We start from the raw sequence: 13873 nt of genomic DNA, 5'->3' as shown, positions 1-13873 counted from the left end.
TGTGGTTGTTGCATTGCTCTATCAACTGAAAAGGTAACACTCTCATCCTCTATACTTAGGGTCAGTTTCTTACCGAACACGTCTATCATTGCTTTAGCCGTGTTTAAGAATGGTCTTCCTAATATGAGAGGAACTTGAGAGTCTTCTTCCATGTCCAAAACAACAAAATCTACTGGAAATACTAAAGTACCAACTTTAACTAGCATGTTCTCCATTATCCCTCTAGGATATTTTATTGATCGATCGGCTAGTTGTATGCTTATTCTGGTTGGTTTTAATTCTCCGAGGTCTAGTTTAGCGTATAGTGAATACGGCATTAGATTTATACTAGCACCTAAGTCTGCCAATGCTTCTATTGAACTAAGACTACCCAGAAAACATGGAATTGTGAAACTTCCTGGATCAGATAGTTTTTCTGGTATCTTATTCAATAGCACTGCTGAACAATTTGCATTCATAGTGACAGCCGAGAGTTCTTCCATTTTCTTTCTATTTGTGATTAGATCTTTCAAGAATTTAGCATACCTTGGCATTCCTGAAATCACATCAATGAAAGGAAGATTTACATTTATCTGTTTAAACATATCTAAGAATTTGGATTGCTCGGCTTCAAGTTTTTCTTTCTTCATTTTACTCGGATAAGGAAGAGGTGGTTGGTATGGTTTAACATAAGGTTTATCCTTAACTGTGTTATCTTCATTAACCTTTTCAACTACCGGTTCTTTTTCCTTATCTTGATCAGGTTGTGGTTCTTGTGGAGTAGGAATAGTTTCATCAGAAGTTACAGGTATTTCAGGTGGTTTAAGTGTTGTTCCACTTCTTGTGGTAATAGCTTTAGCTGTTTCATTCCGGGGGTTAGCATTTGTATCACTAGGTAAACTTCCCGGTTTTCTTTCACCTATTAACCTTGCTAGGTTACTTACTTCTTGTTCCAGATTTTGAATAGAAGCTTGTTGATTTCTAAATGCTTGAGCATTTTGTTCATTGGTTTGTTTTTGAGATGTGAAAAACTGCGTTTGAGTTTCAACTAGCTTCGTCATCATATCTTCTAAATTCGGCTTTTTATCATCGGTTTGTTGTGGTGGTTTGTTTTGAAAATTCGGTCTTTGCTGATTGTAAGTATTATTGGATACTTGTTGATTGCTAGGACCTTGTTGGTTATTGTATGGAATATTTCGGTTATAATTCTGGTTTTGATTGTAAATCGGTCTTGGCGGTTGATAATTATTCTGATAATTATTTCCAGGCCTTTGGTTTATGTATGAAATATTCTCTCTTTGTTCCATTGTTAATTCAATACTAAGACAATCTTTTGTCAAATGTGGTCCTCCACACTGCTCACAACTAATTCGTATAGAGTGAATATCCTTAGTCATCTTTTCCATTCGTCTCTCGAAAGCATCTATCTTTGCTGAAATGGAATCTAAGTCATGGCTAGAATCGGCTCTAGCTGCTTTAGATGATCTAATGATATCTTTTTCTTGATGCCACTCATGTGAGTGGGAAGCAGTATTATCAATAATTTTGTAAGCATCAGTTTCGGTTTTCTTCATAATAGAACCACCAGCTGCTATATCTATGTCTTTTCTTGTAGTGATGTCGCATCCTCGGTAAAATATTTGTACTGTTTGACAGGTGTCTAAACCATGTTGCGGACATCCTCTTAACAATTTTCCATATCTTGTCCACGCCTCATATAGAGTTTCATTTGGCTTTTGTGTGAACGTAACAATTTCTGCTTGAAGTCTTACGGCTTTAGATGCAGGAAAGAATTGTTTAAGAAATTTGTCAACTAAAACATCCCATGTATCGATCGCCCCTTCAGGTAACGATTCCAACCAATCTTTGGCTTCTCCCTTTAAAGTCCAGGGAAATAACATGAGATATATCTGTTCATCCTCCACTTCTCGTATTTTAAATAGTGTGCAGATCCTATTAAAGGTTCGTAGATGTTCATTTGGATCTTCCTTCGGCGCACCACTAAATTGGCATTGATTAGTCACCATGTGTAGAATTTGTCCTTTGATTTCATAATCTGGCGCATTAATATCTGGATGAGTAATTGCGTGACCTTGGCCAGTGCGTTTAGCTCTCATTCGGTCTTCCATACTTAAAGGTTCCAGATTCTCCATAATTGAATTTGTTGAATCGGTATCACTAGATGATTCAGATTTAATGGTTCGTTCCTCAACAATCTCTGTTTGAATGATTGGTGGTTCCGGAGGAAAGTTTAATGGTTCAGGATCTACGAACCGTTCCTGAATATTTTCTGGATTCTCAATTGTGAGGTTGGGTTCAAAAAATGGATTATCGGTAATTTGAACTGAAGTACTTGGTCGACTGGATGACGATTCTAAAGAAAAATCAACGGCGGTTATATTTGTTAAACGATGTCTTGATCGAGTTACAGGTGGTGAACGTACAAAAGGTGATGAACGTCTTGCTCGGTGCATTCACTGAATATCCTATTAGTTTTTAAAAGGAAAGAAAAATTATAATAAGTTATCCAATCAATAGACTTTTCTGATTTTGCCCACGTTTCGAATAGCCAAAAGATGCAGCAGAGGGGCAGGATTCGTTTGGTCTCAATATAATTGAGGACTGTTTGGCTCCAATAACCCGGTCCACGTACAAATCCAACTATTACTACGAACCAGAAAATTTTGATGTCTATTAATTTAACCACTTAAAATAAGTTTTCATAATTTTAAGAAATTTAGATAAGAAGTAGAATAAAAGTCTATGTCCTAAAAACTAGAATGGCGAGAAATAAGAGAGAAGAAGATTGCGCGTCGAAAAATGTCGAAAAAGAAAAATGGTTGAAAAATAAAAGGTGACGGAAAAATAAAAGAAACTTATAAAAACTTAAAAATACTTAACTAATTTAACCTTATTACTACAACTAACTTAAAATTATAATCGCAAATTGATATTACTAATTGGAATGATAATTGATACATAGTAAAAGGTGTCTAAAAATATTAAAGCTTACAAGGAAAAACTAAATCTCAAATGAAAAAAAACTTAAAAAGAAACTAAAACTTAAAAAGGCGTCGCAAAATTCTAAAGCACCTAAATCTTAGTCTAAAGAAAAAGCACTTAAGGAATTCTACGGCAAAGCCTAAAAATCTAGGAGTAAAAATAACTATAGCAAAAACTAATTTTAAAATTAATTATGAGCAAAAAAAATACAATTATTACACTACAACGATTAAAAAGGTACAAAATATCAAAAATATACAAAAAGTTGTAAAAAGTACAATTTTTATAAAAATATTATTTTTATATTATTTATTTTATAAAACTATTAATTTTACAATTTAATAAAACTAATTTAACTAAAATATATAAATAAAAAGTAAAATTAGAATTAAAACTAATAATAATAATAATAATAATTAGGTTTTAATAATAATAATAATTAATAATATCCCGTAATCAATGCTTGATTAGGGTTTTGTCCGTGTGTCAGAAGCCCTCCGCGAGTCGCGGCAAAAAGAGAAGAAAACCCCGCGAGTCGCGGGGATCCAGAATTCAGTTGACAGGTTTTACTTTTTACGCGTTTTTCTTTATTTTTTTTTTTTATTATTTTCTGTTTTCTGTTTTTTTTTTTTTTTTTAATAAAAGATATTAAAATTAAAACTTATATTTTTATAAACTAAAAAATAAAGAAACTTATAAAACTTAAATATTTAACAAAATCTTAAAAATACTAATATTTTTGTTTTTCTTTTTATATTTTTCGAATATTTAAAACGTATTTTTACAAAAACGACTTTTAATAAAAGTAACTAAAAATCTTTTTTTTTTTTTTTTTTTATATATTAGCGTTGCGCTTCCGGCTTTTAAGATAAGTTCCCCGGCAGCGGCGCCAAAAATACTTGATGTCGAACGAGGTGTATATAAAATAGCTTATATTTTACTAGGAAAAACTATTAAATACGATACAATTTTACACAAGATATTTATTTATTTATAGAATGGATATACTTAAACCTTGCTACAACACTTATAGGCAGTGTACCTAATCGTACAGTAGTGTAGTTTTTAGTAAGTCCGGTTCGTTCCACAGGGAAATCTTTAAACAAAGCTCAACGCTATATTAGTTTACTTTTATAAAAATACAAATATATATATAAGTAATATTATTATTATAAAGGGGGGTTTTACCGTTTAATGACCGGTTTGTCGATTTTTAAACTTTAGTCGCAGTTAAAACCTAATGTAAAATATAAAATAAATACAAGACTTTAAATTAAAGCGTAAAGTAAATAACGATAATGAAATTGCGAATAATAAAAATGCGATAAAATAAAATTGCGATAATTAAAAAGTACGATAATTAAAAGTGCGATAAAATAAAATAACAATAAATAAATCTGCGATAATTAGAAGTGCAATTAAATATAAAATAAAGGAAATTAAATATGAAATAAAAGAATTATGCTCATTTAAACTTCCGTAATCATGATGTTTGACGTGTTGATTTTAGTTTTATGCCCATGGGTTAATTGTCCTTTGTCCTGGATTATTCAATATGTCCGTCTGGTTTTTGTCCATAACAGTCCATCAGTCATAAATATAAATTGCAAGTGTCCTTGTCAAATTATTATTATACCCGAAGATAAATATTCCAACTAATTGGGGATTCGAATTGTAACAAGGTTTTAATACTTTGTTTAATGAATACACCAGGTTATCGACTGCGTGTAAACCAAGGTTTTACTACTTTGTTAACAATTACACCAATTACCCTTGAATGTAATTTCACCCCTGTTTTAATTATTCTAGTGGCTATTAATCCATTCCCGTGTCCGGTTAAATGAACGATTATTCGTACATATAAATACCCCGCCCATCGTGTCCGATCGAGTGTATATGGTAATTTATAGGGACGCCCAATTGTAAATCTTTATATTAACATTAACAAACTTTCATTTAGTTAAACAAATATAAAGCCCATTAATAGCCCATAGTCTAGTTTCCACAAGTGTCGTTCTTTTATCCAAACCCTAATTATGGTACAAAGCCCAATTACCCAATTTTAGTAATTAGCCCAACATCATGATTACTTCGTTTTAAACAAGCATAATAATAACTTAGCTACGAGACATTAATATAAAAAGGTTGAACATAACTTACAATGATTAAAAATAGCGTAGCGTTACACGGACAGAATTTCGACTTACACCCTTACAACATTCGCTAACATACCCTTATTATTAGAATTATAATTAAAATTAAAATATAAATTATAAATATAAATATATTTACGTATGAAGAGGAAGAGAAAAAAGATGATGAATTTGATCAGAATTCGGTTGGCTTTATAGCCAGAAGTGAAATTTGGGGCTCCGCGACTCGCGGCAAAATGGCCTTAAAACTCCGCGAGTCGCGGAGAGATATTTACAGCTCACACCCTTGGAGTTTCTTGCTACCGACGGTTTTTAATATAAATATATAATATATATATATAATTAATATAATTAATTATATATTATATTATATTTATATACATAGTTAACTTGTAATTTTTAGTCCGTTGCGTCGAGCGTTAAGAGTTGACTCTGGTCCCGGTTCCGGATTTTCGAACGTCCTTGCGTACAATTTAATATCTTGTACTTTGCGTTTTGAATCTTGTACTCTTGTGATTTCGAGACGTTTCTTATCAATAATTGGAACCTTTTTGATTGTCTTTTGTTCTTTTTAGCTTTTTGGTCGTTTGCGTCTTCAAATCGTCGAATCTGTCTTTTGTCTTCACCTTTTATTATTTAAACGAATATCACTTGTAAATAGAACAATTGCAACTAAAAGCTTGTCTTTCTTGAGGAATAATGCTATGAAATATATGTTCGTTTTTAGCATTATCAACGGTCTACAGATACGATTCATTAGATCCATGAATACTGCTGGAGCATTAGTTAATCCAAAAGGCATGACTAGAAACTCATAGTGACCGTAACGGGTTCTGAACGCGGTTTTAGGAACATCTTCTTCCTTCACTCTCAGTTGATGATATCCAGAGCGTAGATCAATCTTAGAATAAACACTTGATCCTTGCAATTGATCAAACAAATCATCAATCCTCGGTAATGGGTACCGATTCTTGATCGTTAATTTGTTTAATTCTCGGTAATCTATGCACATTCTCATAGATCCATCCTTCTTCTTGACGAACAGAATAGGAGCACCCCAAGGTGAAAAACTAGGACGAATAAATCCACGGTCCGATAATTCTTGCAACTGGTCTTGTAATTCTTGCATTTCTGAAGGTGCAAGTCTATATGGAGATCGGGCTACAGGTGCAGCTCCTGGTATGAGATCAATCTGGAATTCTACACATCTGTGTGGAGGTAGCCCCGGTAATTCTTCTGGAAATACTCCGGGATATTCTCTTACAACCGGCATGTCATTAATGCTTCTTTCTTCAGTATCGATCTTCTTTACGTGTGCCAAAATAGCATAACAACCTTTTCTTAAAAGTTTCTGGGCCTTCATACAGCTGATAAAGTTCAGCTTTGAGTTGCTCTTCTCCCCATAAATCATTAATGACGTTTCATCCTTACGAGGGTTGCGAATTGCTTTCTCAGCGCAAACAACTTCCGCTCTTGTTTTGGACATCCAGTCCATGCCAACGATTACGTCAAAACTTCCTAATTCTACGGGTATCAAATCGATTTTGAAGGTTTCACCAGCGAGATTCATTTCGCAACCATGGCAAATTTTATCGGCTTTTATCAGTTTACCATTAGCTAATTCAATAGTATATTTATCGTCTAGAGGTAATGATGCACATTTTAGTTTAAAACTAAAGTCTTTACACATATAACTTCTATCAGCACCCGTATCAAACATAATAGAAGCTAGTTGATTATTAACGGTAAACGTACCCGTGACAAGATTAGGATCCTCACGTGCTTTACTGGCACTAACATTAAATGCCCTCCCACGTGCGGGTTCTTTGTTCTTCTCCTTATCAGGGCATTGATTTATAAAGTGACCAGACTTCCCGCATCCAAAACATTTCTTGACATCGGTCAGTTTTGTCTTTACTTCAGAAACGGTGGCATAACAATCTTTCGCCACATGTCCTTTCTTGTTGCACTTATCACAGACCACTTGACAATAACCTGCATGATGTGTGTAACATCTTTTGCAGAACGGATGAGGTCCCTTATAGTTTGGACTTGCAGTTGCCCCATCTTGTTTACCTTTAAAAGTTTCTTGTTTCTTCAGATGAGTACTTTTGCCCTTATAGTCTTCCCATTTCCTCTTTCCTTCAGTTGTCTTGACTTCGGTAATTGGTGCCTTAATCGAACTCTCTGTGATCTGGTCCATGAGTTGGTGTGCCATTGTCATGGCTTCCTGCATCGTATTCGGTTTGGACGATGTAACATTTCCTTTGATATTGATCGATAAACCGTCAATATACATTTCTATCTTTCGTTTCTCGTTTGGCACCAATTCGGGACACAACAAGGCTAGTTCCATGAAACGCTTTTCATAGTTATTGAGATTCGCGCCGATAACCTTCAGATTACGTAACTCAGATTCCATTTTTCTGATCTCGTTTCGAGGACAGTACTCCTCGATTAGCATCTTTTTCAGTTCTTCCCAAGAGATATCATATGCCGTATCTATTCCTTCTGCTTTAGCATAATTGTTCCACCAAGTAAGTGCACCGTCTTGCAACGTACACGAAGCATACTTTGACTTGTCTCCGTTCGCACAATTACTGATTTTGAAAACGGACTCCATCTTTTCAAACCATCGGGTTAGACCGACTGGTCCCTCGGTTCCACTAAACGTCTGTGGTTTGCATCCTTGAAAAGTTTTGTATGAGCATCCGTTTCGTGAGTTTGTGTTTACGGCTGCTGCTTTGGCTGCTGCTTCAGCTGTTGCTTTTGCTGCTTCGGTTGCAGCAATTCTTTCATTCACACGTTTCTCGACTAGTTGCTCAAACTCAGCATCCGACATTTGAGACATGTTTCTTCAATAAACACAACAGATATAATTTAATCATATAGAATATTATAGGTAAAATGAGTTGTCAATAGTTAATCATAGCATATTAATAATATGAACCAATTATTATAAAAGCCTTTTCTTCTTATTAGCATTTTATAATTATTTCTAGGGTATTACCTACCCGTTAAGTTCATACATAATAGCTAGTACAAGGAATTAACTACTAAAATTCTAATAATATTCCACTATAAAAATTTATAGCGAGTTACTACATTATTATGTAATAATAATAATAATAAGAAGTAGTAATAATACAAATAATCATTCCATGCATTTATTATTAATAAACCAAAATAATACAATACCATACAATACTGATATTTTACATATGCTTATTTTACATAACAAGATAGAGTAGCACACATAAGCAATAAAATAGCGCATGGAAGATTTATGGTTGCGAGGTCGTTCATTCAGAACTATCAGAAACTTCTTCCCATTTGGTTCTCTCTGCCAATTGTTTGTGTGCACATGGTCCGACAGACATTCTGGCAGTGTATTTTATTTTTAGTTGGGGTTTTGAGGTACCCGTTACCTCAGTGGGTTTAATACAATAAGGGTGGTTACGGATCGAATGGTCCTGTTCTTTTTTAATAATTAAGGACATTTTATTATTGTGGTTGTTTTTATTATCTATAGCAAGTTGGAATTTCTCCTTAGTGATCTCTTTTATTTCATTAGCGAAATCCTCCTCCTTACTGATCTCGTCTGATGACGAACTGTCTGAGTCATGTGTAGGAGAATATGATGACGAACTGCAAGAATATGTACCGGTGGTCATGAACCGAAATCTGCCAGGCGTAATCGGCACAACCCGCCCGTCGGCGGTATATCTGGACCAATGTCCATATTTGTTTAGAAATGGACGATCCTCTTTTACTCCAGGGATCATGGGTCCATGCCAACGATACTGTGGCTCCGGAAAACTAAAGCTGGGTGGAGCTGGAACCTCCTCTGGGTTTACCGGGAGTTGAGATTCCCCGGCTAACACAATTTCTTCTTTAATAGGTATTTGAACGCCCTTTTCAGTTGTGGATAGAATAGATTCAGTGTCCGATTCCGAGTCGTACAAAATGATAGGATTAGAAGAAGTCATCTATCAAATAATTGAAACAACAATTACGTTAGCATATAAATATATCACATATAATGTTTTTGACCAAATAATAAGCAAAAATCAGGAAAAACAGATATGGTCATAGTCCAGACTCACTAATGCATCCTAACAATTACCAGTTAAACACAATAATGTAATTTCTGGTTCCCTATGACCTCAAGCTCGGATACCAACTATAACGACCCGTCAAAATCGCTATTGACGCGGCACGTTAATCATTGATTCCACAGTGAGGTTTTGACCTCTATATGATACGTTTTGATAAAATATTGCATTCATTAAAATAAGTGACTTTCTAAACATAGAAAGTTATAAACATGTGGGCGAGTGCTTAGGTATAAGCAAAACCCCAAAATACATAAGTCTTTAATTTACAGGTTGACATCACAGTCCAATTATTTATTACACAACGCAGTTTTATTTTGAATGCAATAAACTTTGTACAAAGCATGAGAGACTCCATGCAGGCAACAAGCACATCACAGCGGAAGCATTCTAAGGACCTGAGAATAAAACATGCTAAAAAGTCAACACGGATGTTGGTGAGTTATAGGTTTAATTGCTCGAGTCATAAACGTATATAAAGATAGACCACAAGATTTCATCAAAAGTTTATCAATAGATTCTACGTAACAGAGCACCCTGGTAACTAAACTTAACGCTATAGTGATAATTACCCCATTCGTTTTAATACACGCAAACCAACATGTCTTAAACTCAAATAACATACGTCCGTTAAAAGGCTAGCGCTCTAGCTCGGACGGGGATGTCAAGCCCTATGGATCCATATACAATTATTCGCGCCTACCAGTCCATATCCTATGTACTGGCAGCTACTAGTTACCAAAGCTAAGGGATTTCCGGTTTAACTCAGTGTAGAATTTAGTATGTACTTGTGTCTTATCGCGTTTAAAATAAATTGCATGTATTCTCAGCCCAAAAATATTTAAAGTATTTAAAAAGGGAGACTATAAACTCACAGTTCAATATTGAGACTCAATATTGTAGGCAAATTGCGTAGACGTAATGACGGTAGATGACTGTATGGTTGGCTTTGGATTCAAGAACAATACCCCAAACAATACCCAATATTTCCTTAGCTTAAAGCGGTTTGAAACCCGAATTAAAAATACCCTCGAATATACTTTATTATTATTAAACTTAAAATTAAAATTAAAATTATAATTATAATTATAAAATTTACGTACATATATATTTATGAAATATTTCGTCGAGCAAAACTGACCTTTTATAGTACTTTTCGATTTACTGTAGCTCATGCGATCGCATGAGTTTTCAGTGTTTTTGCCATGCGATCGCATGGCCGCCTTTTCTGTTTCTGTTTGCTAGTTCGTCGACATCAAATAGTGTTACTGTAGCAAATAGTGTTTACTGTAGCAAATAGTGTTTTACTGTAGCAAATAGTGTTTTACTGTAGCAAATAGTGTTTACTGTAGCAAATCACTGTAGCAAACTCGTTTTCACTGTAGTACTGTAGCAAAATACGGTTTTACTGTAGCAAATAGTGTTTTACTGTAGCAAATTGTGTTTTACTGTAGCAAATTGTGTTTTACTGTAGGAAAGTCGATTTTACTAGTACATATATATATACATACATATAATTGTTCATGAATCGTCGAGAGTAGTCAAAGGTAATTGTATATATGTAACAGCTCTAAAATTTTGAGACTCAATCTAACAGACTTTGTTTAACGTGTTAAAATAATAAATCGTATAGAGAATTGGTTTAAATAAGTCAAAAATTTTCGGGTCATCACATGCTGGGTGGTGTATGTTGGCTTTGGTGGCCTGTTCGGTTAGCAGCAAAAAAAAAAAACAAAGGTAACAGTGTATCGATGGTTTGAGCAGGAAAAACAAGGATGGTGGTGATCGTGGGGTGTTAATGGTGACGGTTTGGGTGATTTTCGAATGGGATAGAAAGCGTACAGTAGCAGTTAATTCATGGGTGTTTGGTGTGATTGATTGAGCTATGGTGATCGACATAAAATGAAACAAGATCATAACGGGGTAACAAGCAGCTCGTATTCAACGCAGAAATAATAGTAACTCATGGTGAGATGTGTTGGTGTTCAAGAGGTGGTAGGGTATGGATGATGATGTTAAGGTGGTGGATTTAATGGTTGTAGCTCAAACAGAAGTAGACAAGTTACTAGCAGTAGTATAATGATGATGGTTATGGTGTAGTGGTGATGGTGCCCCGGTGAGTGAGGGTGGCGATGGGTGGATGGTGAGGTAATTAAAGGAAGAAGATGATTAAAAGGTGTGATTCTCGCAGTGTATATATCTATATCTATTATGCTTTTGAATATTCAATGTCATAAATCTATGTATATATATATTATATTTGTATATCTAAAGCAACTTTATGAATTAATCAAACACTAACAGTAATGCCACAGTAAAGCCATCGGCTTCTTGTCCATATTCTATAGATATTTCAATTTACGGATTGTTATATCGTGTCCATTGCTAAACAGTTAACGTATAAAAGTCTTTCGAAAAATCCCCAATTTTTAAATTAAATGTATTTATTTATTTTGGTCATTAAATGTTTAAAACCTGATTAAAAAGGTGCGTCTAATATTTATTTTTAATTTCAAGTAATCTATACTGAGTATTAAAACCCAACTCATCAAAGTAAAAAATATTTTTAATAAATCCTAAACTTTATATAACTTAATTATGTATCAACATTTATCTAGATCTTATCATGAATTCATATTTAGACTTGTTTAATATCAACCATAAAAATTGACTTGTCATTCGAGCTCGATCCCAACTCAAAATTAAATATTTTTTTTAAATTAATCAAATAGATTCTAAATACATTTTCAATAAAGCTAAAATTTATATAACTCGTTTTCGGATCACCATTTATTTTAAAATCGCATAAGTTTGAATTTAACTTCTCTAAATATAATCGAAACGTCCATCGAGTATTACAATTATTAAATAATTATATTCGATATATCCTCTATATATATATATAGATTTATTTTGTTAACATTTTAATTATATCGTATATTATTATTTTAAGTTATTATATATATATATATATATATATATATATATATATATATATATATATATATATATATATATATATATATATATATATATGTATGTATGTATGTATTTTTTTATACTTATATTTATATGTATACACATTTATTTACAAATAATGGTTCGTGAATCGTCGAGAATGGTCGAAGTTAAATGAATGCAAGAAAATAGTTCAAAAATTTTGAGACGTAACCTTACAGACTTTCCTTATCGTGTCGAAACCATATAAAGATTAAGTTTAAATTTGGTCGGAAATTTTCGGGTCGTCACATAAATCATAAAATCTAAACCTTACACCCTAAAATCTAAACCCTACACTTGAAAACCCTAAACTCTTCTAAATCCTTTGATTTAAAAACTAAATCTAAACTCTAACCCTAAACACTAAAATCTAAACCCTGGAAACTAAACCCTAAACCTTAACCTAAACCCTAAATCTAAACCCAAAACCCTAAACATAAACTATAAACCCTAAAATCTAAACTCTAAACCCTAACCTAAACCCTAAATCTATACCTAAAACCCTAAACCTAAACTCTAAACCCTAGACCTTAAACCCTAACCTAACCCCTAAAAACTCTAAACCCTAACCCTAAGCCCTAAAATATAAACCTTAAACCCTAAACCCTAAATCTAAACCCAAAACCCTACATCCTAGAATCTAAATCCTAAACCCTAACTTAAACCTTAAATCTAAACCCAAAATCCTAAACATAAACTCTAAACCCTAAAATCTAAACTCAAAACCCTAAATCTAAACCCTAAACCCAAACCTAAACCATAACCCTAACCTAAACCCTAAACGCAAAATCTAAACCCTAAACCTAACCTTTAAACCCTACACCTTAAATCTAAACCCTAAACCCTGAACCCTAACCTAAGCCCTAAAAACTCTAAACCCTAAACCTAAACCACAAGCCCTAAAATATAAACCCTAGAATCTATACTTTAAACTCTAAACCTAAACCCTAAAATATAATGGTCATACCTGATGTTATAGTCGATCCTATGAACCCTAAATTCGTATGAAAAAAAGATAAATCAAATTCGACATGCCTGAAAATCATGGTGAACAAATCGATTACATATTTAATTAGTAAAATCAATGTACAGATTACAGATCACATATGATAATATTAGGTAATCCTAACCTAAACCCTAAACACTATAATCTAAACCGTAAAATTCAAACCTTACAACCTAAAATCTAAACCCTATTCTATACATATTACATACTGACCGACACTATTCTATACTTTTGATAAATATATACTTTTCTGATATATAAAATTCGAAAAAAGATATTGTAACAACCCAAACCTCGTAATACCAAAAATACGACCCCAAAAAAAAATTTAGACAGTACCTCTGGACGGCGTCCAGTTATCTGAACGGCGTCCAGTACTGAAGGCCAGGACGGCGTCCAATCATTTGGGACGGCGTCCCAATGAACTGCCAGATTCTGATCTAGGGGTCCAACTTACGCGAGCGGAAAACCCACTTCCCGACATTTTTAAATTAAAACCTTTTCACAACATAACAATTTAAGTAAAACTAAGAGATTTCCACCATAAGATTGAGTTTACAACATCGGGCCCACATCGGCCGTTTTACGAATTTCATTCAAAAATACAAGTTTCGAGC

Source organism: Rutidosis leptorrhynchoides, chromosome 4, assembly GCF_046630445.1.
Source record: "Rutidosis leptorrhynchoides isolate AG116_Rl617_1_P2 chromosome 4, CSIRO_AGI_Rlap_v1, whole genome shotgun sequence".
In the NCBI taxonomy this organism is placed as follows: Eukaryota; Viridiplantae; Streptophyta; class Magnoliopsida; order Asterales; family Asteraceae; genus Rutidosis; species Rutidosis leptorrhynchoides.
This window is presented reverse-complemented; position numbering follows the sequence as displayed.